Here is a 12,116-nt window from a genome sequence, read left to right as displayed (position 1 = left end):
TATATATATATATATATATGCATACACATATATCTATATATGTGTGTGTGAGAGTGTTTGTGTTTGCATGCGTGCGTGTATGTGTGTGTGTTTGTATGTTATGTACTAACACGCAAATTAATATCCACATGCAACACGACTCCTTACCCTCGTCGCTCTGATTTCAAACGCTGACGAAGTCAAGTTCGCGTTTCATCGTTTCGCACTTGATAAAATGTGCAAATCTAGGAGATTGGGTTAGCAGGATTCTGAGGACATCGGACTGGATGCCTGGTTGTATTTATTCCGGTTCTTTATTTATATCCCGTTGTTACCTACTTTGGACGTAGGCCGAATCCATTACCAAGTTTAATACATCACGTAGTACCTTGGGTATCTTTAGCAGAATTACCATGTCGCAAGCATTCGATTCTAGGTTTCCGGTTTGACAATAAAATCATCTTTGTACCCTATTAGCTGACTATGATTGTCTGTATGTAAATCTTCGAATTTTATCAAATATAGCATGCTCTTCTTCACTGGTTTTATACTGAGCTATTGTAGTCCATCTGCGAGGATCCTTGTTTTATCACCTCATGTCATGTTTAGTAAGAAATAGTAATGAATATTAATAATAATAACAACAAAAACAACAAAAACAACAACAATAATCTTTTCTGTTATAAGTACAAGGCCTGAAATTTGGTGGGAGGGTGTAAATCGATTACATCGACTCCAGTGCTCAACTGATACTTATTTTATCAATCTCGAAAGGATTAAAAGCAAAGTCAACCTCGGCGGAATTTGAACTCAGAACATAAAGACGGACGAAATACTGCTAAGCATTTCTCCCGTAACAATATTAGACGTACACCTGAATATGTGAGAATATGCTCGTGCACAGACTAACAAAAACACACATTAGATCAGTCCTTTAAAACGAGTCCACTGACGCTAAGATGCGCTCATCGACACATAAATAACAGCACAGAAATACAAACACGCTAATATATGCACAAAGGTGCAAGATCATGCCGGAAATATTGGTGGGGATATATTTGATCAGAGGTATAACCCAACCAATAGCAGATAAATATCTTTCACAACACATACTAATGTGTTTTAAAAAAGAAAGATATAATTTATGATGTAGTACTAGATATATACCTGAAAAGATGTCATAGCTAAAAAGTTTTGATCCGAGTCCTCGGTTACCGCTGATTCCTGACTAAACAGTAATGATTAATATATAAATGCCTTGACATATAGAAATATTAGCACATTAACAAATCGACATTTTGGCACATCGTCACACCGCCACAGAAACACAGTGACACGTCAACACATTGACATAGACAAATTGACAGATCGATATATTGACACTTTGCCACGTTGACAATCGACTTATCGGTACATAGACACAGACTGACATATCGATACATTGACATGACAACACATTGACCCACCAACATATCAACACATTGATGCATCGACAAATTGATACATAGATATATAAATGCATTGACACATTGACTAATCGACACATTAACACATCAACACAGTAGCACATCGTCAGAGTGTCACATTGAAACAGACATAGTAACACGCCAACACATTGATACAGACGAATTGACAGATCAATGCACTGACATGTCGATATATTGACACGTTGACATTTTGACACATTGACTCATCGGCATATGGACAACTTGACATATTGACACACTGACACACTGACACGTCAAAACATTAACACGGCGAATTCATACACAGATACATAGACACATTGACTCATTGACATATCGACACATTGGCACATCGACACATCAGCACACTCTCATATTGAATCAGATACAGTAACATGTCAACACATAGATACACAGACAAACTAACATATTACATTGACATATTGATATATTGACACACTTTCACGTTGACACGTTGACTCATCGGCACATGGACATATAGACAAACTGACATATCAACACATTGACACATCAACACTGACCCAGCAACGCATCAACACATTGGCACATCAACAAATAGATACATAAGATATATAGATACATTGACTCATTGGCATATCGATACCTTGACACATTGGTAGAATACGTAGCATTGCAATAGCTTAGCAAGTATATACAGACACATCATATTAGGCAAGTAAACATACAATATACAGATAAATCACAAACCAGACATTTGCTTGAGAAGTACAAGTCTGGTTATCTTACTGCTACCCACCCAAACAAAAAAGTAAATAAACAATGTTTCATCTAAAATTCAGAACACACGAGTCCAGAGTCGTCGTTGATGTTCTTTAATTCTTTTTATCAAAGCCTCTTCCAGTTTAACCAGACAGACCGTCATTTCAAATATGACTAAGTTTTGTATAATCACAAAACATTACTGATTAATGTGAAATATTCATAGAAGGTATAACAAAAAAATTATGAAGAAACCACTAATCTTTCTTGGATTATAAACAAATTCTTATCAACTTATTATATTTGTTCATAATATACAACGGGAGGTAAAATACGATTTAAAAAGTAACAAAGCAAATAATGAAAAAACATAATGCGAATATGTAGAAATAATAATAATAATAACAATAACAACAGCAACAACAACGACGACGACGATGATGATGATGGTGATGATGACGACAACAACAATTTTCATCATTATCATTATCATCATCATCATCGCTGCCACCACCACAGCTACCACCACTCTTATTCTCCTCACCATCATCATCAACATCATCGTCATCATTAATACTCTCCTCACTATCGTCATAACATTTTATATAATTATGACTAATGATATTATACTATGATTTGATATCTTACTCCTACTGGTGTTGTTGCTATTATTAATATTGATAACAACAAAAACAGCAAAAATAATAAATTAATATTACTATTATCATTATAATATCATTTATAATATCGATTGCATTTTCATTTAATATCTTCTTAAATGTTATCAATCATGTAGTTAAAAGACGTAGACCAGCTGTAGTTAATGTGACAGTGACTCCGAAGTATGCATTCAAAATGGAAAAAAAACCCCAACTAAAACCAGAACAAAACATATCCTTATCTTGTTGTATACCTCCCACAATATTTTAATTTCTTAGATACCACGCAATATCTTTGAACGTCTTGCTATATCCCCCGCATACATCCATATATTAAGTTCCAAATAACATTTGTTTCTAAAGATATTTTTATGAGTTATATTGACTCTAATAACAGTGGGTGGCAGAATCATAAAACATCTTAAAGTATTTAGTTGCCTGCATATACCGAAGCCATCTTTACTTTTGATATTGCTGTAATCGAAGGAACAAACATCCATCTTGAACTGGGATCGATTAAAGTGACTACATTTTCTACTCATATTAGTCATGGACTTGTGCCAGACTTATACGCAGTTTATTAAATTGGCTATAATAAGTAATGAATATATATCCTGCATACACAACTGTGCGCGCATATGCACTCACGCGCGTGCATACATATACTGGAGTGTTATCCATAATATGAAACTGTCTCTTGTTTAATATTAGTTTCAAATTTGACCCAAGGCTGGCAGTTTCGTGGGAGGGAGTAAGTTGATCACATCCACCTCAGTGTTCAACCGGTACTTATTTTGTAGACCCTGAAAGGATGAAAGCTAAAGTTAACTTCGGTGGAATTTTATCGATCCTGAAAAGGATGGAAGACGAAGTCAACCCCGGTGTCATTTGAACTCAGAACGTAAAGCCGGAATAAATGCCACTACGCATTTTGCCCTGCGTGTTAACGATTCTTTTCTACTCTAGGCACAAGACTAGACATTTTGGGGAAGGGGGCCAATCGATTAGATCGACCCCAGTGCGCAGTTGGTACTTAATTTATCGAACCCGAAAGGATGAAAGGCAAAGTCGACCTCAGAACTCAGAACGTAAAGACAGGCGAAAAAGCGCTATGCATTTCGTCCGGCATGCTAATGATTCTGCCAGATCTCCACCTTCGTCTCTTGTTTAATATCGGTTTTAAATTTTGGTACAAGGCGAGCAATTTCGGGGAAGTGGGTAAGTTGATTACATCGACCCCAGTGCTCAACTGGGACTCATTTAATCGACCTTGAAAGGATGAAAGGCAAAGTCGACCCCGGTGGAGTTTTATTTCCCCCGAAAGTGATGAAAGTCAAAGCCGCCGGCATTTGAACTCAGAACGTAAAGACGGACGACGTCTCATTTCATATCACGATCTGATATGTTAAGTGCTTCTATTAAGGCCAGTTTTCTGGCTAGGGAATACTTTCCTCTCCGTTTCTCACCCGGCTGAAAGCCCTGTAAAGGATTATGGGTACGACTTTCTCTGAAGACTAAACTTTAAAAAAAATACAATGTCTTCTAATATAGGTCGATATTAAATATAGTTTGTTCCTGTATAATGGACACGGGTTTCCTCAATTAGTTTCCATTACTTTATATGAGATTATGACTTAAACAGACCACTTAGTTTAATACATTTTACAATACATTAGTGCAAACGGCGATTTATTATTTTCTTTATTTTACATGTATTTTAAGTAGTGTCTCTAACACCGGAATATTGTGTTATGTGTGTTTGTGTGAGTGTTTGTGCATGCATTTATGCTTGTATTTCTTTATTTCATTTGTACTTTTAAATGTATAAGCGTGGGATTCTGTTGTATGCTGTGTGAGTATATGAGAGAGTATGTGAGTATATGAGAGTATGAGAGAGTATGTGTGAGTGTTTATGTGTGTGCGAGTGGTTATCCACTGTGGAAAGACAGAGAGGATGTCAAAGTGAAGTAGAAGGAAAGAGGAGATACGTTGAAGCAGAGAGAACAAGAGAGAGAGAAAGAAAGTGGATGATGGAGAAGAGGAGAAGGTGAAAGAAAGAGAGAGAGAAAGTGAAGGAGAGACCAAAACATTGAGAATAACGAAGTGAGAAAACGTATTACAAAAGAAATTTTGTTGAAACTCAAAAGAGAAAACGTTAAATAAAGAGAGTGAATAAGAGGACAAAAATGGAGAAAAAGAATGTAGGAAGGTTGAAAGTAAGGAATAAACGAGTGAAACATATCTGCTGGTTCACTATCGAACCCCAAACCAATTTATTACATTTCAACTCAAATGGTCACCACTACACATCAATGTAACTAGCTCACCTTTCAAGCAGTCATATTTATTACACACATTATCGAAAATTGAATAAGAATGTGTTTAAAAATCTGACTAGAATTCTAAAGAAACCTAAACTGTATATTCGGTTGAAACTACAGTCTGATTGTCGGTAGATTGATAGACTTGTTAGAGTCAGAAAGAAAATAACAAAGGCAATTTGTGGATTAGTTTCGGGTTCCTACGTTCTGAGTTCAAATCTCATCGCAGCAATCTTTGCTTTTCATATCTTTTGGGGTTAATAACATAAAGTATCATTTAACTGCTGTAGTATATAGCATTGACTGCTCACATCTTCGCCTCACAACTTTTTGAACTTGTGTCTAAATCTGAAATTATAGTTATAAATATTATTACTGACGAGGTCAACTTTGCCTTTCATCATTTAAGGGGCGATAAAATAAGTGCCAGCCAAATACTGGGGCAATGGAATCGACTAGTACCACCTTAAAATTGCTGGCCTTTTGCCAAAATTTGAAACCATTATTATAATTATAATTATAATTATAATTATTATTATTATTATTACCATTTTAAAATAAAATATGATCCGTTATCTTCTGCAGAACCGAGGTCGTCTCTTGTCCCTAGGGTCACAGCAGGTCCTCATCTGATGGAGAGTACACGGCGTAAAATGTGTGCGGAACCTAGCAACACTATTTTTTAAAGTTCTCCCACGGTAACACTACAAGGGAGATTGTTGAGCTGCTTATCAAGACTCTTTTTAATTAGCATTAACTCTCCAATCACCACTGGTGCTGTGCTGCTTTTCATTCCCCACGTCTTAGTCACTTCTATTTCTAGGTCTTTGTACTTAAATAACTTCTCAACTTCTTTAATGAACACATTTCTCACTGATGGTACTGTCACATCTATTATTAAGCATTTCTTATTCTTCCCATCTTTGATGATTATGTCCGGCGTGTTTGCCTTGATTTCTTTATCAGTATTGATTGGCATGTCCCAGAGTTCTGTTAAATCATCTTTTCTGGTGACAGTTTCAGGTTTATGCTGGTACCATCTTTCTGAAGTTGGAAGTTGGTAGTGTTTACATATCTTCCAATGGATATATTGCGCTACTCTATTGTGTCTATGAATATATTCGGTTTTTGCAAGCGCTGTGCATCCAGTTAAGATGTGGTCAACTGTTTCATCCAGTGCCACCGTTCATTATTTTGTAGTGGTAAGCCCTGGTTGCCAAACTTTGATCTTGTGCTGCTATGATAAAACCTTCGGTTTCAGCCTTCAATCCTGAGCTCTTCATCCATACATGAGTGTCCACACCCCCGCCACGAGTTTTTTGAGTCCTGGAAATCTTTCCTGAAGCAACATAGCCAGCAGCCAGAACACTTTCTTTACTCCTGACGTCTTTTGGAATAGAACATTATTTTTGACACAGTCAACATGATTTACATGCAAAGTGTTTACTAGTAAACTGCTATTTTAATACACTTTGAACTCTTGCTTCATAACTCAATTTCTTCACACAGACGATTGATAATAGCCACAGTTCTCATGGCAAGGGATATGGCCACGAAGATTAGGTCCAGTTCCTGAGCTATTCGCGGTTTCAACATTCTTTTACGATATGAGCTTACATTCGCATAGCTTACGTTTTGAGAGAAGCATATGACAACCGGCAGAATGAATAGGTATCGCCGTCGTCGTCGATGGCATGCAAAAAAGAGCAAGCGGCGTCAGGGTGCCGGTTCACCATTTCTAGCTTCCTTTTCGCGGTATTTTTTTTTGTCCATACAAAGGAAAATCGACTGATATATGATTCAAAATACTGTCTACTCTCTCAGGCCGTACGTGTAGTTTTCGAGTTCTTGAGACTGCCAGTTCTCGTTGACACACTCCTAATTATTCTTCTCCACTAAGTTATAATATTTATTTACTAGTCTTTATAGGTTAACTATTACTTCACTTTGACTGTGCGTTCTGCCGTCAGCTACGAATCGCCCTTTACAAACTTATTCATTTTGAGTGAACTTCAAAATGAAATGCAAACAACAAAAACACCAAGAAAATATTCATTAAATTGATTGTTTCAAAATGTTAACAGAATTTCATAGAAATCATAGTTCAAAGGTGATAACTTTTACTCTTTCAATTCATTTGATCAGTAAATATTTAATATAAAGAAAAAGATTAATTAGTTTATAACGTTCGTTTTTCCTTCTAATCTTATACGTGTTTTCTGTGTATAGAGAACAGAAAAAGTATTTAATATTCTAGATATCCCAGAGTGACACAGTACCCCAACTGAGAACGTCTGTGATAGACTATTAGCCAAATCCACACTGTAAGTTTCTACAGAGCTAACAGACTACTCTTTTCAGAATGTTGAAGACTTCGCAGTTTAACCACGAACTAAGATATTCACAGAGAATTCGGATATATAGTTTGCAAAAGGTGACTGTAACAAAAGAAGTCGGTATCTCGCAGTATCTAGAGAGTTTTTAACCTACCCCAGTATATATAAGGGACTACTGACAGTTTTAGAGATTAAATAAAACTACTGCTTTTAATAGACAAAGTAGTGAACATAATTCCATAGGGAACACTTAGTTATTTCCTTTAGTCTAAATCTTGCTAATGTTAACTTGCGCTTTCATCCTTCCCAGCAAGGTAAAATATGAGCTAGTGTAATATCTGGCACTAGGGTTGGGTTTCTCGACTATGCATTCCACTTAAATAAGTGACCAATTGCGTGTAGCAGAACAGCTGTAAGTAAATAAATATCGATAATTATTTTTCAGAACTCGAACAGAGAATGAAAAATAAACAAAGTGTCTGCTTGCTATATATTGCAAATATTATTTCATTTCTTAGTTTTATATGCGTTGTTAGATAAATATTGCTAATTCTTGCAGGATGTTACATATTGTTGCTATTGGCAATGGTTATAGTTTTAGGTGATGCCTCATTGTCATAGTCGTCGTCCTCTTCCTCCGCCTTATCATCATCATCATCATCATCATCATCATCATCATCATCATCACCATCATCAAAACTTAGACATTACTATCTCGAGTCCCAAAATTCATAAGGCTGGTTTATAAGTAACTGACTCTACAACATTCCTCATGAACAGGACACTACTCCGTTGCAGTGTTACTCATTGTTGCCGGCTGATTACACTGGAGCAAAGTGAAATGAAGTGTTTTTGCTCAATGATAGAACGCATCGTCGGGTCTAGGTATCCAAACAACGACCCTAAGCATTAGATCACACTGGTATAGTTGATGTTATTTAGGCATTGGATCATAAGCCATAAACTGTCGGGATCATCTGAAGTCAGTCGAGTTTGGCAGTTCACACATTTTGATTGATATATTCATGCAACGATGCAATTGTTTCCCCTGCCTTATAATACATATAGAGGAATAATAGAATCATTTGTCGCTTATAGTGATGTGGTAATGTGAACGGATGTGAATTCCATAGAGATGTCAACTCCACACTTCTAGAGTAGAGAATGCTGATTTCAAGAAACTGCTGAGAGCTTGCATCGTTAATAATAGTAATAACATCCAAGAATAATTGTTTGTGTCGGTATTCACAAATATCTTAAGAATTCATCTCTCGCAAATGTATCAACTGCTCCTACAAAGATCTCTTGTTCTAAGCTAGTAATTTGAATATCTATTTCTCTTGGTAGCGTCAACAAGTTCTGAGAAACTATTGCAATTCTTGGAAGATTTATGCCAATAAAACCTGTCTTTACTGTCACCACTAAGTTTAAATCAAATTAAAGGTATTTTATAGTGAATATTACCGGGTTTTTTTTTTGGGGGGGGGGAACAACAAACAATTTCGAGCCCGTTTTCAAATTTGAATATATACTTTTAATCCGACATCACTCACCCGTTTTGGTCTGTCATAGACAGTACCGCAACAGTGGCATCTGGTTGGGGTCTAAAATGGTGGATGACCAGAACTGAAAAACCTTTTACTGTAGGTCTTTTCAGTCAGGGTTGTCCTTGGTCTTAAGTGACATCAAGACGAAATTGTGACTGAGAGAAGTAAAACACACAAGCACATACATTTTATGCTACATACATTACACCAACACAGGTATTTTATACCACGCATACACGCACATTTTATTATTTTATACTACACGCATACTTACACAGCTGCTCACGCACATATACACATAGATTAGGAACAATAGTTATTGTCTTCAATTAAACAACAACAAAAATAGAACAGTGTACAAAAGACACGACAACTAACGTAAACACACAAATATATATACACATACAAGCAAAACATAAAGTATTAATACAGAAAATAGATTTACATAGTTACACACAAACACATATGGTGCGCACGAAAGTAAAAGAGTGATCTCATGATAGAATGAAAGAACGAACAAAAGAAAATCAACTCAAATAAAATGTATTCTCAGCGAATAATTTGTTTCATATATTTAAAATCTCCTTGAAATATTGATTATGAAGCTACAAACAGTCTTTTCCCTTTTAAAACAATGTCACATTGTCTAACCTTATTTCTGCTGACAATCATTTTCTTGGCGGTTTTACCTATTTTACGCTGTACTTCGCATTTATTTACATTTAAATTTATCTTCAAAATATATTTCCTTATTTTCTTTCAACAATTCTTAAGTATCTTCGTGTTTCTTTACTTTGATATTTATTTACTTATTTTTGTACTTATTTTACCTCTTTATATGTTTGCTTATTTATTATATATTTACATATCTATCATTTATCTTTAATTCTAAGCTGTTTGTTTATTTCTTATTGATGTGTTAAGATTGTTAACTTTGAAGAAATAATAGAGAAAAAAAAAACTGTTCGGAAAATAGAATTATATTCTAATTTTCTGCAGCTATTTCATCAGTAAATTTTATTTAAATTAATGAAAAAATATATTATCAAATACAAATAAATTTCTTTACAAATGATTGAAAGAAACGAATGCGATAACAAAAATTCATTCGACGTCACCATCTACAGCAGAAATTACACATTAATTCCAAGTATGTGATTTCGTTGAAAACTGCGTTACGGTGATTAAATCCGATTTATCTTTTATCTTTTACTTGTTTCAGCCATTGGACGGTGGCCATGCTGGGGCACTGACTTGAATGTTTTAATCAAATAAATCATCTCCAGTACGTAAAGTTTTCAAGTCTGGTACTAATTCTATCGGTCTATTTTGTAGAACAACTAAGTTACTGGGACGTAAACAAAACCGACACCAGTTATCAAGCGATCGAAGGGCTTAGACGTAAACACAGTGACACACTACGCACATATATATGTTACATACTTATATATATATATATATATATATATATATATATATATATATATATATATATATATATATATATATATCCGAGAAAGTTAGGGCTTGTTAATCCAACCCACTAAGGGATAATATCTATTCAATACACTGCTGGAAGAATACCCAATTATTATTACACTAGTGTTTTTTCATTGCATTACCAAGTGCAATAAATGCGTACGGGTAAAAAAACTATTTTACCATTAATTCATATAGCAATAAGAAAATTTTCTTATTGGTTATATAAATTAATGGTAAAATATATGTATATACATATATATATAGAGAGAGAGGGGGGAGAGAGGGGAGGGAGAGAGGTTTGTGAGAGTGTGAGAGCGAGAAAGTGAGACAACCATAGCTATAAATATATAGGTGTATGTGCGAAATTTTAATAATTTTCTCTGTATTAATAATAATTCATCACTCTGTTCTATTGTATAAGAGCGGTCTTTTGATGTCTCTACTTCTATCCGTTTCACACACACACACACACATACACACACACACACATACACACACACATATATATATACACACACACACACACACACACACACACATATATATATATATATATATATATATATATATATATATATATATATATATGCACACACATATACATACATACATATACATATATACATGTATATATATGAGTATATTATATGTTTGAATATGTCTGTATGCATTTATACACACATATATGAATATAAATATATATGTTTACTTATAAATATACTTTAATATATACTTACATTCATACATGTATCTTTCGATGTGTAATGTAGTTAATTTACAATCTGTGTTGGTTAGTTGTGTACATGAGAAATTATATACTACTTTTATATTATATATAAATTTAATTATTTTATAGAATGCTAAAGTTAGTACCTCTGTCCCAGCATCTGTTTGCAATGTATATAATACAGTTGTATGAAACTAGCAAACCTGTCATTTAAAATACGGCACAATATATAAACATGCACAAGCATCTACAATTCCTTGCTAGAAATAGTCGTTAAATCTTCCTCAAACGACTCACTTAATGAAGTATACATTGTATGATATATCTATGAGTAAAATGTGTCTAAAGTTAGGACAAGATGGTCACGAATGGAACCACAGTTTTGCTCCACTAGATCTATTATTTGACGAAATAACAATAATAACATCAATAACGATAGATAGTGAAACACATGTTTAACAGTTATTGCTTCTAGTTTCAAATCCTAATAAGAGATGATGTTCTTTTTATACATTCATGGTCAAGTCATTTCTAGTTAGATTATTGCGGAAGATTACATCTACCGTATAAAACTCTCCTCAACTCCACCTCTCCACACGCGCGCGCGCGCACGAAAACAGTCTCACACACACATGCACACGAACATATTAACAATTACACGCTTGTTAATTATAGACAACTACATACACAAACACTCACATGGGTCCCGGTCTCAGCAAGAACAAATTATAGTAATATTGTTGTTGGCACTCCGTCGCTTACGACGTCGACGGTTCCAGTTGATCTAATCGACGGAACAGCCTGCTTGTGAAATTAACGTGCAAGTGGCTGAGCACTCCACAAATACGTGTACCCTTA

At 34.8% G+C, this 12,116-nt stretch overlaps 1 protein-coding gene across 1 annotated transcript in view; it reads right to left on the bottom strand.

Annotated features, from left to right (window-relative positions):
- LOC106883815 (uncharacterized) overlaps nucleotides 1–12,116 on the bottom strand; it is a 1,102,017-nt gene that overhangs the window by 27,229 nt on the left and 1,062,672 nt on the right. The window lies entirely within an intron of this gene.

The sequence above is a fragment of the Octopus bimaculoides genome, chromosome 10 (genome assembly GCF_001194135.2).
Source record: "Octopus bimaculoides isolate UCB-OBI-ISO-001 chromosome 10, ASM119413v2, whole genome shotgun sequence".
NCBI lineage: Eukaryota > Metazoa > Mollusca > Cephalopoda > Octopoda > Octopodidae > Octopus > Octopus bimaculoides.
This window is presented reverse-complemented; position numbering and strand designations above follow the sequence as displayed.